Source organism: Suricata suricatta, chromosome 1, assembly GCF_006229205.1.
Source record: "Suricata suricatta isolate VVHF042 chromosome 1, meerkat_22Aug2017_6uvM2_HiC, whole genome shotgun sequence".
Lineage (NCBI taxonomy): Eukaryota > Metazoa > Chordata > Mammalia > Carnivora > Herpestidae > Suricata > Suricata suricatta.
In genome coordinates, this window is record NC_043700.1 from 111,587,732 (window position 1) to 111,607,485 (window position 19,754).

The 19,754-nt window shown below is 32.8% G+C and overlaps 1 non-coding gene across 1 annotated transcript; it reads left to right on the top strand.

Annotated features, from left to right (window-relative positions):
* The first annotated feature begins 15,978 nt into the window (after positions 1 to 15,978).
* On the top strand, positions 15,979 to 16,083 carry LOC115303520. Its single transcript, XR_003914101.1, has one exon. It is a non-coding gene; the product is annotated as a U6 spliceosomal RNA (small nuclear RNA).
* Positions 16,084 to 19,754: the final 3,671 nt, after the last annotated feature.

The following is a 19,754-nucleotide window of genomic DNA, read 5'->3' on the forward strand; positions in this document are numbered from 1 at the left end:
AATTTTTAAATTATTCTTTTTCTTTAGAAATAGATGATGGGAGACGAGCTAATTCTGGGGACAAGTTAAAAGTTAACTGGTGTTTCAGCAACCATCAGTTTGTTTTCCATATGATTTGCCTCTCTCTATGTTTTCATTTTATTTTCCTTTCCCTTCCCCTATGTTCATTTGTTTTTGTTTCTTAAATTCCACATATGAGTGAAATCATATTATATTTATATTTCTCTGGCTGATTTAGTTTGCTTAACATAATCCAGTCTAGTTTCATCCATGTTATTACAAATCGCAAGATTTCATTACATATATATATATACACCAATATTTATATCTCTATCTATCTACCTATCTATCTATCTATCTATCTATCACATCGTCTTTATCCATTCATCAATTGATGAACATTTGGGCTCTTTCCATAATTTGGCTATTGTTGATAGAGCTGCTATAAACATTGAGGTGCATGTGCCCCTTCAAATCAGCACTTTTGTATCCCTTGGATAAATACCTGCTAGTACAACTTCTGGGTTTAGAGTAGTTCTATTTTTAAGGAAATTCCATACTGTTTTCCAGAGTGGCTGCACCAGTTCGCATTCCTACTAGTAGCGCAAAAGTTTTCCCCTTTCTCTGTAGCTTTGCCAACATCTGCGGTTTCCTGGGTTGTTAATTTTAGCCTTTCTGATAAGTGTGAGGAGGTATCTCATTGTGGTTTTGATTTGTGTTTCCCTGACTATGAGTGATGTTGAGCATCTTTTCATGTGTCTGTTTGCCATCTGGATGTCTTCTTTAGGGAGGTGTTTGGTAGAAGAATGGGCTAAATGGGTGATGGGCATTAAAGAGGTCACTTTTTGAGAATGAGTACTGGGTGTTATATATATAAGTGATAAATCCTATGTGAAATCGTTATTACACTATATGTTAACTAACTTGAGTTTAAATAAAATTTTAAAATTAAAAAAAGATATAATCAGCAAAAGAAAAAAAAAGTTAGCTGGTCCTAAAGAAATCCATCTCTTTGATATATCAAAATATAATGAAACCAGTAACAGAAATGTATATAGTCCCCTCATATTACATTCCTTGGAATAAAATTGGGAGCCCTATGGCCATTTACAATCTGTGAATGTTACACTTTTGGTTTTAGAGAATTCAACACTAACTTAGATCATGTTAGTTTGAAAGTGTAAAATTTAGATGATTCAAACCTGGTTAATAATTATTAGATCATTGGCTAGACTATCCAATTTTGTTTGTTTTTGTTCTTTGGTTTTATTTGTTTATAATTGTGTTTCAGTGCAGATAAAATTGAAATAGAATTTAAAAGAAAATATAGGTTTTCATTTCATTGTTCTCTCTGGCTGGCTTAGTGTAATGGTTTAGAGGTAGGAAGACTTGTAGTGAGAGCCATAGGGCTGGAAAATGGTTTACCCACAAATAGGTGATCGGAGCCGGTTAATTAGTCAATGTGTGCCTCACATAATTATACTAGCTGTAGCATATGATTGGTATGAGGATAAAACTTGTTAATGTTTTTAAAGCACTTAAAATGGTATCTGACATATAGTAAGCAAATAATAAAAAATACCTTTATGGCTATGGATCTTTTCGGAAAATAACCTGTAGTTCACATTCTAGTTATGAAAGAACACCCCCCTAGGATTAATGGAAAACACCACAGTGCTTTTGATGAATGGATGGTGTCCAGCCACACACCACATTTAAAATATACATACATACATACATATATATACATATATATACACATATATACACACACACACACATATATATATAAATATTGCCTTTTATTTCTCAAATAAGAGCATTAATATAATCACATATATAATACAATATATATGGGGCACCTGGGTGGCTCAGTCAGTTAAGTGCCCTACTTCGGCCCAGGTCATGATCTCATGGCTTGTGAATTCGAGCCCCGCATTGGGCTCTGTGTCAACAGCTCAGAGCCTGAAACCTGTTTCAGATTCTGTGTCTCCCTCTCTCTCTCTGCGCCTCCCTTGCTCATGCTCTGTCTCTCTCTCTCTCTCAAAAATAAATAAACATTTGGAAATTTAAATAGAAAATGTTAATATCTTAGAAATATCCACCATACCAAGTTGTATACATTTATCTTGTGAAGCTTAAATAAATTGTATTTATTTTAAAGGTTACATATTAATACTCTAGTTTCTTTTGCACTTCTAAGTTTGGATTTATATATATTTTTTCTTATTCCTCTCATAATAGAGTTATTTATTCATTTAATAAAGGGAAACTTTCAAAGACCTTCTGTCTTTTTTCTATTCATTTTGGAAATAACTACTTTCTTCTAATTTTTAAAGCATTTTATGTGATCTGTGATAGTTTCTTTCTCTTTCTCTTCCTTTCCTCATTTCTTTGGACATTCTTTTTACAAAACTTTAAACAATTTCATCTGTTTTCTGAAGACTTTCTAAATGTTGTCATTTTAACATTTCCCAGGACCAAAGACAGAGTGCTCTGTTCTAGTCCCCACCATGAAAAGAAGGATTTGTTCTCCTCTATTCTCACTGAAACTTTAACAACTTAAAGCCAAATGGCTTAGCTTCCCTTTTCTGTATCAACTCAAAAGCTAGATGGTATTTCTTATTTTCAGTGTTATACACCCCTTCAAAAACACTTGTTCTGAGATTCAAATATCCTGAGTGTGGTGAGATCTCCGAGGATTAGAGGAACTTTTGAGCTATAACTGGAAGGCAGCCCCACCGCTTCAAAGGTGAAGCCTAGAGGGGTGAACTAGATTTCCTCCAGTGTAGACTCAAATCTCCTCGGAAAGGTAGGCAATTCCAGCTGCATTCTCTCTATCAGGATGCTCATCGTGGCTCTAGTGCGGTCATGTGGCACAGAGGAGAGACTCCTCAGGGTAATAGCCTCACTACTTGAAGTAGATACATATATTTAAGTCGCAGTCCTTTTCATGGTGGGGAGTGTGGGAGGGAGACTAGCATTTACATCTTGGAATGGACGTAAATAATAATTTCTTGAACAGCAGCGTCGGTGGTTATGCTTAAGTCCACAGTCAAAAATTCTAAAAATAGAATCCAAAGATGCTCCTTAGGTAAAGGTTTCTTTAAAAAGCAAAACCAAAAAAAAAAAAAAACCCACAAAACAAACAAACAAATAATTGTGTGAATGATGACAGTCTGACATCCATATGACCCAAGTCATATGATTGGAACCAGCTGACTGAATTGTCGGTGATTTTGCTCCATTTTTTCTTTGTATCTTATTGCCTCTGAAATAACAGTACACTCAATAGTCTTTTCTAAGAACTTGTAAAACCAGTCTTGGATTGAAAAGTTTTAAAAGGGCACTGAAGAAAGGACTTGTAAAGATGTGAAATAGCAGATGTGAGAAAGAAAAGGGCTTGAAAGAAGTGACATGAAAACCAAAGTATTTTTCTCCTCAAACCTTGTCTTTTTTCAAGTGTATAATTATCTTGATGGGTTCAAAGCATTAAGGATATTCTTGCAAAAACGTTGTTGGTTGGACATGAAGTGCCTGGGCACCCTAATTGTGCATATTATCTTAATATATAAAATATATATAAAAACAAAATACTGTAGTGAAGGGCCACCTCAAAAAGTTAAAGTGAAACTATCAGTAATTTGGGGGCAAGAATGAATAGTTCTAAATGTGTAGAACTCTAAGCAGTTATTAATATGATGTCTGGAAAATAATGAATAATGACACACCTTTTTTTTTTTTTTAGCGAATAGTTGACATTTAGCAACAGGGTGATTTCTGTAAGGTTGTAATTTGGAGAACAGAGAGCTACAACCTTGCTGTCATCTCTAACATCTAGTGTAACAATTGCTAAAAGTGAATAATTTGTAGTATTTTTTCCTTCAGATTGACAACCAGTTTTGATAATGTCAAGATTTCACCTATTGTCTAAATATCATATAAACATAGACTGAATGTCTATAATTAATAATTTAAGTTACAACATGCCTATTCTTTCCTACCTTATTGATAGTGAAGTAGAAAAGATAAGTCTTAAACTTAAAAAATTGTATCAAGATTATTGAGTAATGAGTTTTTTAATAACATATACAGTAAAATGATTGCAGCGGAATAATATACTTAATATGTGATATGTATGCTATTTCTTTATGGACTTTTTCATCCCACCAACAGTATGCTGTTTATGATCTTAAAATACCCAAGGATTTAATTAGAGTTTGTACCCCCAAAGAACATTTTATTAGAACGATAATAATCCCATAAATAATCATTTTCAACCTCTTTTATTTTACAACTTCAGTATTTTCTAGGTAACATTAATGATGTGAAAGTAAAGTTACTGTAAATTGAATATCATCTACCAGTCTAATAAGACCAGTTTGGTCTGCTTGACTGGTCTCTTCATTATCTATATAATTTATTCATAAATATAACACTAAATTTATTGGCTGTTTGGGCCAGGTATACTATACATGGACATTAAGCCCAAAATAGCTTCTGACCATTATCTTGAAATTTGTGAATTACAGGCCTGGGAACTGCGGTTTCATGCAGACAGACAAACATGTACACATACCAACATTGATGGTATTCTCCATGCCTAAATCACATGTGAATCCAGTTATGTCTAGCCAAAAACAAACAAACACCCCCAAAACAAAAAAAAACCCAAAAACAAACAAAAAAATGAAAACCAAAACCAAAACAAAATACTAAAAGTTTTATATTTAAAATTAAAGATATGGAAGAGTAATTTCCCACTTGTTGGAATACCAAAAATGTCACATTTACAAAGATTTCAAATTAACAAAACAATTTGATTTACTAATTAATTTTTCATTCAATTATAATCTTTCTTATTTTTAAAATTTTTATTTAATTTAATTATTTTATTTATTTTGCTTATTAGTATCTTTATAATGGGGAGAAAAAATAATGAGGAGTATTTTGTTGTCTTTTAGTTGAAATATTTAACTAAAGATTTTTAGGGGCGCCTGTGTGGCTCAGTCAGTTAAGTGTCTGGCTTCAGCTCAGGTTATGATCTCACGTTCGTGGGTTCGAGCCCCGCGTCAGGCTCTGTGCTGACAGCTAGCTCAGAGCCTGGAGCCTGCTTTGGATCTGTGTCTCCCTCTCTCTCTGTCCCTCCCCTCTTCACACTGTGTCTCTTTCTGTCTCTCAAAAATAAATAAACATAAAAAAAAATTTTTTAAGTTTTTTTTAAAATATGAACTGAAATCACACTTAGTATCTTAATCTATTTTTCCTCTCATTTTTAATAATCCTGATTACAGAGATACTATTATTAAAAATATGTTTCTGGGAACTCTAGACTCCTTTCATATGCCTATGTTGAATTTATATGACTTAGTAGATTGTACAGAGAGCTTTTTGGTGAGACTCTAACCTTTCTTTTCAGGAAATCTGGAGAATTAGAAACTCTGAAAATCCCTCCCATTGAAAGAAAGCCAGATTCTGTATAAAATATGCTTTGTAATGTATTGCTGGGTCATAAAGAGTAAGGAAAATCTCCTAGATTCATGAATAAGTGACAAAGATAATTTAACGAAACAAAAATATTTGAGCTATTATCAGTGTGGAACCCTTGCACCCTAGACAAACCTGAAAGACAGACAAATGAGACAAAATATATATTTGGTAGGTCTTGGTCCTTTGAAGCATATAAGAGCTAAAACTCTAACATAAAGTCTGGAAGTTGGGATGGAGCTAACATTAATCTAGACTGAAAGCATATTTGGCTCTTTGAATAAATAAATATAAATTTTCTTAAGAGTAAATGTAACATAGCTCTTAAGATTTTTACCAGTTATGGTCAATCAGTACAAGCTTACAATCAGATATCACAAACACATATAGAAACAAACAAGAGATTAGAAACCAAAGATTTCAGACATTGGAATTATTTGATAATGTACAATATAAAACAAAAATGTGTAAAATGCCAAAAGAAAAATGGAAATGGAATCACAAAATGAGAAAGGAAAATATGACTGTGAAAAGCAATTTTATAAAATAAGCATGAGAGAGAAAAATAGCAATTTAAAATAAAAATGTAATCACTGAATTGTAAATTCATTGAATGTCTCAGGGTAGAGGTTAGAGATAACTGGAGAGAGCAGTGTTATTCTATAGACTATCTTGTACAGTATAATGGAATAAACTTAGAAGTTACTCATGAAAGCAAAATTTTCTAAAATGATAGATTTTAAAATGTTACCCAAACCATGAAGAAAAAGACAAACCAGGAGCACCTGGGTGGCTCAGTCAATTGAGCATCTGACATGCTAAGGTCATGATCTCATGATTCATGAGTTCGAGCCCCACATGGGGCTGTCTGCTGTAAGAACAGAGCCCACTTTGGATCTTCTGTCTCCCTCTCTCTCTGCCCCTCCCTGCTCACATTCTCTCTCCCAAAAATAAATAACACATTAAAAAAAAAAAAGAAAAAGAATAGCCAAGGTTAAAAATAGTAAGAACTAAAAAATAATTAAAAAGCTAAATATCCAACCTTGGGAAGAAACAAAAATAATAATTTGGAGTAAATTTAAATCATTGTATGTCCTTATTGGAATATAAGAAAAGCTACAAATTAATGAACACAGAAGCCAACTCAAGATTTTAAAAATATTAGAACTGGGGCTCCTGGGTGGCTCAGTCGGTTAAGCCTCCGGCTTCGGCTCAGGTCAGATCTCACGGTCGTGGGTTCGAGCCCCGCATCGGGCTCTGTGCTGACAGCTAGCTCAGAGCCTGGAGCCTGCTTCCAGTTCTGTGTCTCCTTCTCTCTCTTCCCCTCCCCCTCTCATGCTCTCTCTCTCTCAGTATCAAAAATAAATAAAACAAAAAAAAAATTAGAACTAATCCAAAGAAACTAAAAAGAATGTAATAATAAAAATCTGAAATTTTTGAAACAGAAACAAAAAACATAATTACTAAGCAATACAAACATATTCTATAAATCAAGAAGAACACAGAGAAGAGCCAAAACACACAGAAGAAATAGACATAATAAAAATTTCAATAAGGACAAAAAAATGTTAAAAAAATAATATGAGAAATTTTCTTCTAGAAATTAAAGCAAAAACCTGGACAAATTAGACAAATTCCTACTAAAATATAACTCATTAAATCTGAATGAGGAGGAAAAAGAAAAACAACCTGAACAGTTCAAGAATATCAGAGAAAAGTGTATATAAAGTATATAAAAAATTAATCGTCTCTTGTTTTATAGGAAAATGCTATTATAATTTTAAAGAACAAATTATTTTATCTTCCTAAAAATGTTCCCCAAAAATAAATGAGAGATATACTTCTTTTATTTATTTATTTTTTTATTAAAAAATTTTTGTGTTTATTTATTTTTGAGAAACAGAGACAGCACGAGCAGAGGAGGGTCAAAGAAAGAGGGAGACACAGAATCCGAAGCAAGCTCCAGGCTCTGAGCTAGCTGTCAGCACAGAAGCTGATGCGGGGTTTGAACCCACAAACCGTGAGATCATGACCTGAGCCAGAGCTGGAAGCCGGACGCTTACTGACTGAGCCACCCAGGCGCCCCGAGAAATACTTCTTAATTCATGTTATTAATTTATTTGAACTTTAATAGCAACACTAGATAAGGAATGTACATAATGGAAATTTTAAGACATTATTAACTCATGGAATGAGATGTAAATATGTTAAAAATATTAAGAAACAGAATCCAAGAATTTCTATGTATTGGTATATTATGACCAACTTGAATTTAGTCCAAAAGTTCAAGAGTAATATAAAATTAGTAAATTGGTACATTTATTTTACTGCATTATAGAATGAGGGAAATTATGATCATCTTATTAATGCCATAAAATACATTTGATATAATTCAAAACACTTATAATAAAAATTATTTACAAAATAAAGATATTGGAGGAGTTTCTTTTATTCCAATTTTTAATTTAAATTCTAGTTAGTTAACATACAGTGCAATACTGGTTTTGGGAGTAGAGTTCAATGATTTATCACTTATATACAATACCCAGTTCTCATCATAAATACTGATCATAAGGTGCCTTCACTAATGCTCATCATGCATCTAGCCCATACCCCACCCATCTCCCTTTATCAACCTGTTTGGTCTCTTTTTTTTTTTTAAACATACATTTATTTTTGAAAAAGAGAGAGAGAGAGACTGAGTGCAAGCAAGGGGGGAACAGAGAGAGAGGAAAACAGAATCTGAATAAAGCTCTAGGCTCTGAGCTGTCCACAGAGAGCCCAACAAGGGGCTTGAACTCACAGACCATGAGATTATGATCTGAGACGAAGTTGGACACTCAACTGACCGAGCCACCCAGGTGCCCTGAGTTTGTTCTCTGTCTTTAAGTGTCTTTAATGGTTTGTTTTCCTCTCTATTTTATTTTTCTCCCCTACCATCTGTTTTGTTTCCTTAATTCCAAATGTGAGTGAAATCATATGATATTTGTCTTTCTCTGATTTGTTTCATGTAGCATAATACACTCTAGCTCCATCCACATCATTGCAAATGGCAAGAGTTCATTAGTTTTGATGGCTGAGTAATATTCCACTGTTTATATAAACCACTTCTTTATCCATTCCTCAATTGATGGACATTTGGGCTTTTCTATTGTTTGACAATTGTTGATAGTGCTGCTATAAACATTGGGGTGCATGGGCCCTTTAAATCTATTTATTTGTATCCTTTGAGTAAATAGCTAGTAGTACAATTGATTGATTGTAAGGTAGTTCTATTTTTAACGTTTTGGGGAATCTTCACACTTTTCCAGAGTGACTGCCACCAACAGTGCAAGAAGGTTGAGCGGGTGTTGTATTAGGGAAAAAGCACATCTGCCCAAACCTGCAGAAATCATTACTGCACTGGTGAAATGTTAAAAGCATTCCATTTGAAATCAAGAGCTATGTAAACATTTTTTGTTATAAACTCTTATTACCACAATGTACAAGAAGTCTAGTAGTCTCAAAAACTCTAAAAAAGAAACAAAAAAACATAAATCTTCTAAGGATTAAAGATTGAACAGGAAGAAACGGATGAGATAAATATATACAGAAAACAGATGAATTATTAAAAGTAAAATCAGCAAACTGGAGGTCAGATAAATGTGTAATAATTAATTGGATTTTTCTATATAATCAACCACCAATAAGAAAACATAATAATAATGAGAGACATCTAAGAATAAATCTAACAAAAGATTTGAAGGAAAACATTGAGAACTTTATAAAACCTTCTTGAAAAGTATATCTTAAAGATGTAAATAAAAGGAGAGGCATGCTCACAGATTGGAAGAGGTAATATTATGAAGACCTTTATTCTCCCCTAACTGTTCTCTATATTCAATGCAATTGTATTAACTTCCTATTGTGTGTTATATGTCTAATTTGACAAGCTAATTCTAACATCTATATGAAAGAGTATAGGAACAAGGGATCCATAATTGCGAAAATAGTCCAGAAGCAGAACTGGCCTTGTACAATTCGTGTTTAGTCCGTTTGGACTAAACAGAATATCACTAGGTATTAACTGGCTTATAGACAGCACAAGTGTAGCTCATAATTCTGGAGGCTGGAAGTTGGATATCAGGCTGCCAGCACGGCCAGGTGAGGAACCTTATCCAGGCTGCAGACTCTCTTGGTGAAAGGGGCTAGAGATCGCTTTGATAAGGGCACTAATCCCATTCATGAGAATTTTACCCTTATGGACCCAATCATTCCCAGAGGCCCTATCTTCTTATACCATCATCTTTAGGGGTTAGAATTCCAATATCTGAATTTGGGGGTGGGGGTGGGAACACAAACATTGAGATCATAATATTATAAAACTTATTATACAGATAAAATAAATAAGCTATTATGGAATTGGCTCAGTGTTAAAAATAACTGACAAATTCAGGGGCCCAGAGAAACTCAAAACTCACCCAACCATAAAGTCATTTCTCCCATACTTGCCGCTTTATTTCTGTCCCATAGAGGTGTACCTGACACTAGTAAGCACTCAAAGTTGTTGAATGACATTCACAAGATCTGTGACATATGTAGCACTGTTGAAACCTGGCAGAAGGACATAATTATTCCATGGATTATTCTGGAATAACTGGCTAGTCCTGTGTAATGTACTCCTTGCCAATTACCGTATAGAAATAAGATCATGATATGTTGGATATATATTTTTTAACTTTTTAATGTTTATTTTTGAGAGGGAGAGAGAGGAAGAGACAGAGAGAGAGATCATGAACCGGGAGGGACAGAGAAGAAGGAGACATAGAAACCAAAGCAGTCTGCAGGCTCCGAGCTGTCAGCACAGATCTCAAAGCGGGGCTCAAACTCAGGAGCCATGAGGTCATGACCTGAGCTGAAGTTGGACGCTTAACCACCTGAGACAAACCCAATGATATGTTGGATATTTAAATGTGACAAGAAAACATTGTAATTTTAGATTTAAGAATATGGGAAAATATACTTATGATCCTAAAGAATATTTTTAAACCAAGTAGTAAATGTTATAAGCTTAAAATATTAAAACATTTAAACATATTGAAATTAAGAAATTTTATCTTTCAAAAAGCATATGGTAAGCTGAAAAGCTGTAAACCAGAGACAATATTGAAATACAACTGAGAAAAATAATTATACAGAGTATGTAAAGAGTATGTAAAGAATTATTTTTCCTTTTTTTTTAAGGTTTACTTATTTTTAGAGAGAGAGAGAGAGAGAGAGAGAGAGAGACAGTGTGTGCCAATGTGCGCAGGGGAGGAACAGAGAAAGGAGAGAAAGAGTCCCAAGCAGGCTCTACACTCAATACAGAGTCTAACATGGGACTCGATCTCACCATGAGATCATGACCTGAGCCAACACCAAGAGTCAGACAAACTGGCTGAACCATCCAGGTACCACTTACAGTAAGAATTCTTACAAATAAATAAAAAGATAAACAACCTGATATAAAAATGGACAAATTATATGAATAAACAATATTTATAAAACCTGAACTGTAAATAAAGATATGGAGATATGCTCACATTCCTTAGTAATCAAATAATTAGTAAGACTATAATGGTCTGCAATATTATATCTGCCAGATCACAAAAACTTATAAGTTTTGGTGAGTATATAGATTAATGAGAATTAATGTATGCTGCTAGCATGGTTTTAAAGTAGTACAATTCTTTTTGGAAAATAATTTGATATCATCTTTTAAGTATAGCATTTTCATTCCCCACAACCCAGTAATTTTTCTTCTAGATTTATCCCATAGAGAACTCTTACCCATGTGTATCACAAGAATATTCATAGTATTACTCTCTTACTAGCAAAAACTTAAGACAACCTAAACATCAACAGGAAAATAGAAAAATAAAATGTGAAGTTATCACGTAGAAGAATCTTAGATTATAGTGAAAATAAATACTGCTATTGAAGCCCCATGAATGAATTTTAAAAACGCTGGGTGATTATCATCAAACTATTTTTTTTTAAAGCAAAGAAATGGTAAATACAAATTTAAAGAGGGAATTACCTGTGTTGGAAAGGTAGAAGGATGGAATCAAGGAGACACATACCTATTGGAGGCACAGTAGTGATGATTCTCTATTTTATAACTATATTGGCAGACTCATAATTCTCCTTTTTATTATTCTTTATAACCTGCATCAGTACCAAATGTTACATAATTAAATTATACCTACATAACACATTTTATTCGTCAAAGCTACACACAAGGACAAAATAAAGTCGTCTGGTACAGAGTAAACTCTTAACTATTATACACTCACAACACATTGATTGTTATATGTTCCTTCCAAATTAGTGATAAAAATATTTGCCTTTCTGTACTGTTTTAGGAAGACAATTGTATCTGCAAGTACCAATAATAAAATTTAAAATTTATGTTGAGGTAATAACATCACTCCCTTCCACTGAGACAAACGTCTTGATAATATGAAAACTTTCACTATGAAAACTTCATTTGAGAATGAGGAAGAAAGAGGCTTTCCTTGGTCCCATTTCTACCAATATTTCAGAAGAGCAGAGTAAATGAGAACTTTCAAAATGGCATATTTGGCCTTTGGAATATTGTAATTATTGTCTCTGAAAATGTATCTGAAAACAACTTAATTCCAATTTAACTATAAGAAAAAATGAATGTAAAATAATTTTCCCCAAAGATATTAACCCAGGTTTTTATAAATGGTAAATTTATAAGAAGAATAAGATTTAACTATTATAAGCAGATTGGGCATCATAGACTTGTAAGTATTTTTAGTTTTCTTATTTTGTATTTATAGATACCTAGAGTTCTTTAGAATAGATTTCTTCTCAAAATCTCAAAGTTCAACAAAGTGCTCATTAACCTCTGTTGATATTAATTATGATTTGAATTATGTAAGCTTGCTGCTTAAAAAATTGGGGTTTTTTTCTCAATAACGCCACTTTCAGTTTCATAATATCACTCTGGGTCTCTAACATTAACACAAAACTCAGCAATCATGCTTCCTTTTGATGGCATATCTGACTTTAAGGATGAGTACATTTCTAAACACAAAATCCAAGAAAAACCCAATAATGGATAAGATGATACATTTTTCTAAAAAATTTAAAAGGAGAAGGAAAGGGGAAAAGATGGTCGAGGGTTTCTGATTTGGACACTTCAATAAGTGATGTAACTATTCACTGCAAGGAAAGTAGATGGAACTAGATGAAGGCAAGATTTTAGAATGAAGTCATTACTTTGGTTGGAGTATGAAATATCTCTGAGATGAACCAGAAGGCAACATCTGGAACTCAAAAGTGAACTCCAATCTGGAGATATAACTTTAGGAAGCAGTGGTGTATGGCTGAAGCTGTGGGTGTGCAAGAGCTTTCCCAGGGAGAAAGTTAGAACTGAGAGAAGGCCTAGAGAAAATTGTGATGAGCACAGATAAGGAGGTAGTTTTAAATGTTGGCTCCGTCCCACCCCACAAGTCCAGGCTGAAACCCAGAAACTTTTATTTCTATCAGGCATATGTTCTCTTGGATCATACCTTAAGAGAAACTAAATAACAACAAGGAGCTAATCTTTACTTTTCTTTAGTTTGTTTCAGTATATGAATCTTATTTTATTTCTAACTTAGTATCGTGTCTTTTTACATAAATGAGGGAGTCTTGAAAGAACATGATGGCATACATCAGGGGTTGCAAATATTTTCAACTATGAAAGAATGTACTGTGTAAAAAAAAGATCATACCTGACTACATACTTGAAAATAGCTTATTTTATAAAGAGCATAGTTATTTATAACTACAAATATTGTGGTGAAAATATGCCTAGTTTATGGAGAACAACTCTCTAGCTACTTAAAACACAAAATCATTCTTCAGATGAATTATAATGCAATCATGTGACTAGATGACCAACTTACTCAATCTTTTAATTTTGGTTTATCTAAATCACTCCAGAACAATCTAGCAGAAACAATCTTCTTTAAAAAGATAATGCTAAAAATATCTTTATTGAAGAGTGTACTAATCTAGTCTGGTTTGGTAACTTAAAATTTAAGTCTTTTGAATGTATTTATTTTACCAAGATGGACATTTCAATTAAAAGAAAATCATAGTACCAGTAAGAGTTTAATCTTTTCACATCATAAAACTTGAATTTTCTTACTGGAAAAAACTGTATGTTCATGATTGTCACTCTTGTGCTGTTAATAATATGAAAGAAATAGAATAATGAGGTAAAGCTGAAATTGAATTCACACCCAAGTAATAAAAAGTCATGGTAAGAATAAATTATTAATAGAGACTAGATGGAATATAGCTAGATTTTTCATTTTCCTAATAAAAGATTCTAAAATCTGGTGTATTTTAGAAAAGTCCTTGATTAAAGCATTCAAAATTACAAAGGACACTTTTTTCTAACCTTGTCCCATAATAAGATGAGGACAAGAAGATACTTGATAAAAATAAGAGGCAGTAAATTCAGAACAAATTGAGGTAAATAATGCCTTATGAATGTGTATAGTCAACCTGTGAAATTCATTGACCGAAGAGGTCACTGAGTCAAATACTATGGTTGAATTTAAAAAACAGCTGGGTAATTTTATGACCACTAATAGCTTTGGGAGCTCTGCTCAGCAAGCACAGATAATGATAAGGGTAATCAAATCTCTTGTTTCAGGATGTAAGTTACCAACGGGGGGTTGTCCAATTCAATGCCTTCTTTTTGTCCTCTGGACATTTCTCATAAACACCCACCTTCAGGGAGGTGCAGCGATGGATACTGGTGTTGTTATTCAGCACTTTTATGCTGAAGTTTATAGATGCCTCTGTGTTCTTTCACCTTCATCTGAAATATCTGTAACAGGTGCAGCAAAAAACTGGGTTGGAAATAGTATGTTCCATAATGATTGTCCGATAATCAGTGGTTTATGCTTTTTGCAGGGGCCTTAGAACACTGCTTTCATGATTTTTCAATTTACCCACCTGAAACAGTTTGAAACTTGGCAAACGTTACATTTGGCAGGTATGAGACTCCATAGTGCCATTTTTTTGCATACCATTAAGTAAAGTGCATTAGTGAAGTTGCCGTTCCTTTAACACTTCTAAATGTGTTATATTTTTAAAGACAACATGTCACAGAGTTTTAAATTGTGTTCTTCTTTACAAATACAGTTGATTGGATTATGCTGCCTTTTTATCCTTAATTACTTTCATAGACCAAATCTTTTTATTTAATTTATTTTTATTTAATTGAAGTTAAAATTCAAGTTTTATTCTTTGAATTAATTTTATCCACAGTGAAAAAATATTAATAATTTTTTAACATTTATTTATTACTTTTGAGAGACAGAGAGAGACAGAGCATGAGTGAGGAAGGGGCAGAGAGACAGGGAGACACAGAATCTGAAGTAGTCCAGGCTCTGAGCTGTCAGCACAGAGCCCCACATGGGGCTAAAACCCACCAATGGTGAGATCATGACCAGAGTCAAAGTCGCCAGCTTAACCAACTCAGCCACACTGGCACCCCGTGGTAGAAAATTTTGACAGAAAAACAAATAAAACCTAAAACTGTTTGTAATCTTAAAATTCAGAATAATTATTCCTGTACATATACAATTATACACATGGCACACATACTAACATGTATATATATGTATACATATATATACATGTGTATATATGTATTTTGCTAATTTGGTTAAATTGGGAGCATGTTATACATACTACTCTATAGTTTATCCTTTTAAAATAACAATTCATCATGAATAATATATAATTAGGTTAAATATTTTTGAAGTCTGTATATCATATACTTATACTACAATTTATTTTACCAATTTACTCTTTGGACATTTAGATTGGCTGCAATTTTTCACTGTCATAATTGTATGAACTCTATGATTATTTTTCTATTATTGGTTCAAAATAAATGCACACTGTTTTTGAGGTTTTCAATACATACTGCCAAGTTATTTTCCAGAGAAATTGAAAAACTTTTACATACTATCAATTTAAGAGAGTATAATTTCCTTGAACAATCAGGGAATCATATATATGTGTATACATACAACATAATAATCTTTATTAGAATTATCAGTAAAATATTAAAAGTGGAGGATATCTCATTAATGATTAAATTTTTGCATCTTTGATTATTTGCACTTTGAAAATAATTTCCTAAGTTTATTGGTCATTTGTATGTCTTCTTTTGTGATCTCCAGTTCAAGTGCCTTTACTCTTTAAATTTTGGATGTATTAACCTTTTCTGTTCTATTTGAGCATTCTGTTGTTATTTAAGGGTATTAGCAATTTGTTTACATATATTTCCCAGTTTGTCGCTTACTTCTCATTTTACTTATGATGTATTCGACTTACAGAAGTTTTTTTTTTCTGCAGTCATTTCCATCAATCTTTACTATATTTTCATATTAATAAATACTCTTTCTGATATTTACCTCTGTGTTTGATTATTTCATTATTATATTTAACTTTAAAAAGAATGATCCTATACTGAGAAGATTAACATGGCCCCTGCGCCAGAGGGACACACAAATTTGTGAGGTGTGCCATATTTAAAAATGAAAAAAAAAAAAGAATGATCTTAAATTTGCTCTGCTTTTTCATAAAAATAGAATTATCTGGGGGCACCTGGGTGGCTCAGTCAGTTGAGTGTCCAATTCTTGATTTAGGCTCAGGTTACGACCCCAGTGTCATGGGACCAAGCCTTGTGTTGCGCTTCCCATGGAGCAGGTAACCTGTTTGAGATTCTCTCTCTCCCCCACTGCCCCTCTCCCCACTTGTGGTCTCTCTCTCTCTCTCTCTCTCTCTGAAAACAAAGAAGAATTATCTGAACCTGCTTTTATCTTGCTAACAAATAATTTCCAGATTCATTAATATTATTTTCTTTCCTCACTGACTTAAAATATCTTCAGTGTATATCACATTAATGTCAATAATTGAACCAGCTTCCTAGGTTTCTATTGATTTTAATATCTTCTCCTGCATTTCACATTATTTAATTTTATATTTATTTAAATATTTGAGAATAAAGATATCTTTTATTATTTTTATCAAAATGTTGGATTAACCATTTGTTTCCTGATGAAATGTTAAATTATTATGTTATTTTAAAGAATGATTAAATAAATACAAATTTTTCATTTTTAATTTTTTAGGACTTCATCTTGTTAATTTTTGAGTACCCACACCATTATAGCGCACCATTTATTTTACTATTTTATTTTATATAATTTGTTAAATTCTGTAGCTGTATCATATTATTTGTGTACTTTGTAACTTTATTACAGAAAAATTTATATTTTCACATTTATTGAAATAAAAGATATTTTCTACTGTATTTTCTAATTGGATATTGGTTGTAGATAAAGAATCTCTTGGTTTTAGTTTTGTTGACTTTCTCTGTTGATTTTCTGCTGTCAATTTCATTGATTTCTCCTCTAATTTATTATTTCCTCCTGTTTACCGTGGATTTTATCTGTTCTTTCTTTTCCCTTGGTTTCCTAAGATGGAAGCTTTGATTACTGATTTTAGGTCTTTCTTCTTTTCTAATATACGTATTCAATGCTATGCATTTCCCTTTAAACACAGATTTCACTGTATCCTGCAAATTTTGATAGTTTTATTTTCATTTTGTTCAAAGTATTTTTAATTTTTCTGCTTTGACCCGTGTTTTATTTAGAAGTGTATTTTGGGATTTCTCCAACTATCTTTCTCTTATTGATTTCCAGTTTAATTCCATTGTGGTCTGAGAAGAGACATTGTATGATTTATACTGTTGCAAATTCTTAAAGTGTTTTATGGTCCAGTGAAATATATATATTTAAACTCCCCTTTTAATATTTATAACTTCTTCATTCTTCTTTTTTACTGTTCCTTCCTTTCATTTTTATTTCTCTTTTTCTCCATCTTTTCTTCTTACCTTCCTTTGTACTTATTTGTGTTTCACAAATTTAACCATTATTAAAAGCAACCTTCAACTCGTGGACTTTGTTACTACACATTTTAATATTTAACAGTTGTTTAAGTCTGTGGGGCTAAAAGATAAGTTTTATTCAAAATTCTTTTATAAACTGAATAGATATTGCTTTAGTAGTTCAGCTCTTTCTTAATCTACCTTAAGCAGATTTAAATTCCATTTTCATTGTATTGTGATTTTCTTCTCAAAATACTAATAGATTTTCTTCAAGAAATGGATGAACACAAATTTAGACCAGTGTATGTGGATTCTCTTGCTTTGTGTCAGATTTTATGACACTTTGTGAATTTAATATTAATTTCCTGGAATCAAAAGGAAACATATCATAAAAATAGATGCTGAGGACTCAGCTGTGTTTGGGCAAGAGTTAAGATTTCTCCAACTGACTCATGGGAGATGGAGATTTTAGCACGTCTACCAAGGTGATGTTCTAGGAAACTTCAGCAAAATGTGGATATACCTGAGACTGCATTTTTTACACTGTTCTTCATGGAATCTTTGACCTTTGAGAGGCAGCTATTTGGGAACTTTTACCTGGATTCACACTGGATGTATAAAGCTGATTTCTGCTCCTAAGCACTGTTTCTCTGACAGAAAAGGAATGATCTAGCTTGGCAAGAGAATGGGATATACATACATGCAAATTTACAATATGAGGAAAATTGCTGTTGCTTGGTAAATGTCAGTCACTCCAAGGTTACATAGGTATTATCTATTTTAGAGTTGAAGTATCTGAGGGAAAGTAACTGAGTGTCACATCTTGCAGCTTCTCCTATATAATTTCAAATATGTATTATTATTCTTATACATGTAATACACAATGAAAGTCACTTTATCAGGTCCACCTGATATTCCCTTAGATTTTCTAGAACAATAATAATTTAACTTCTGTTTTCTTCAGGAAAGAGTTTCCAGAGAGGTTCCATGAGTAACTATGGTGAAGATATGAGCCCGTCTGGTTGAAGCTATCTCGAATATACATATACTTAAAGGATCCTATAGCTTATTTCTTAGTACTCAAGGAGGGGGAAAGGAAGTATTTGAAACATTTTACTATGTATTTTATACATTTTCTGATATACACTATTGTGTATCAGAAACACTTGAAATTGTTTCTTACGAAGCAAGGGTGAATTTTTACTAGAGTTCATGCTGGTTGCTAACTTTTTGAGGGAAAGAATATTCAGAGGTTTTGTCAATGAACAACATCTTCAAGAAGCACTGTTGATAAATGAAGGGAAATATAATTTTAAGAAATGAGTAAGCAGGATCTACCGATCCAGTAACACAATTAAAAGGAAATAAAAATTGATGAGGATATGGCAGTCTATAGTCAGATCCTGTTTGCACTTCTTTGACCTCAGTGCCCCTTAAATGCCCTCTAGTTTTCACAAAAAAACATTAGAGGAGGGCTGTTGAGGTCATTTCCATTACATAAATATTTAAAAATTCCCCCAATCCCAAAGACTCTAGATATTAGGGTGGAAAAAACTTTTGAGAAAAATTTGTTTCAACTAGTATGTTAATAACATATAAATATAGCTTTCAGTGTCTTCTTCATTTCACTTTGGTACCTCGATTGAATGATTCACTGCTAGTAAGGTTACAAGTCAAATATATATGCTTTTCTAATAAATTTCTATTTGCAAAATGTTTCTATAATTTTCTCATTTTCATAACTACAAAACCACTGCCTCAACAACCAAAACCAATATCTACTTCTAATGATAATATAGTCTTTGAATTTTTGCTATGTTCCAATGGTATAATTACCATTCATATGTTAGTTCATTTATCATTACAGAATCTCCATGTATGGGAACTAACATATTTAGTAATAGCTGAGAGGATAGGTAGACTGAAGCCATACAAATATTGCATATTGAACAAACATACAGTGGTTAATACACAATTCAAGAGTGAAGAAACCTCATCCTGCCCTTCAAACAGCAGCAGAAATGAAGTGAGAAATGACCTCTTTGACTCTGTCTCATAGTTATGTTGGGATGCTTTATGAGCAGAACTCAAAAAGCATTTTGAGGCCAAGTAATATTATCTGGCAGGATAGTGTGACTAGTATACGTACATTTGTGTACTTTTCAGGAAATAATTACCTTTCCCCCAGCATCATCAGAATTATGGAATTTTTCTGTAGGAAATAGATAAGTCCTTCCATTGTGGAAGAGAAAGAGACAGAATGGGAGAAAAAGAGTGAAAGACAGTAGGGAGGGAGGGAGTAGGGAGGAGAGAG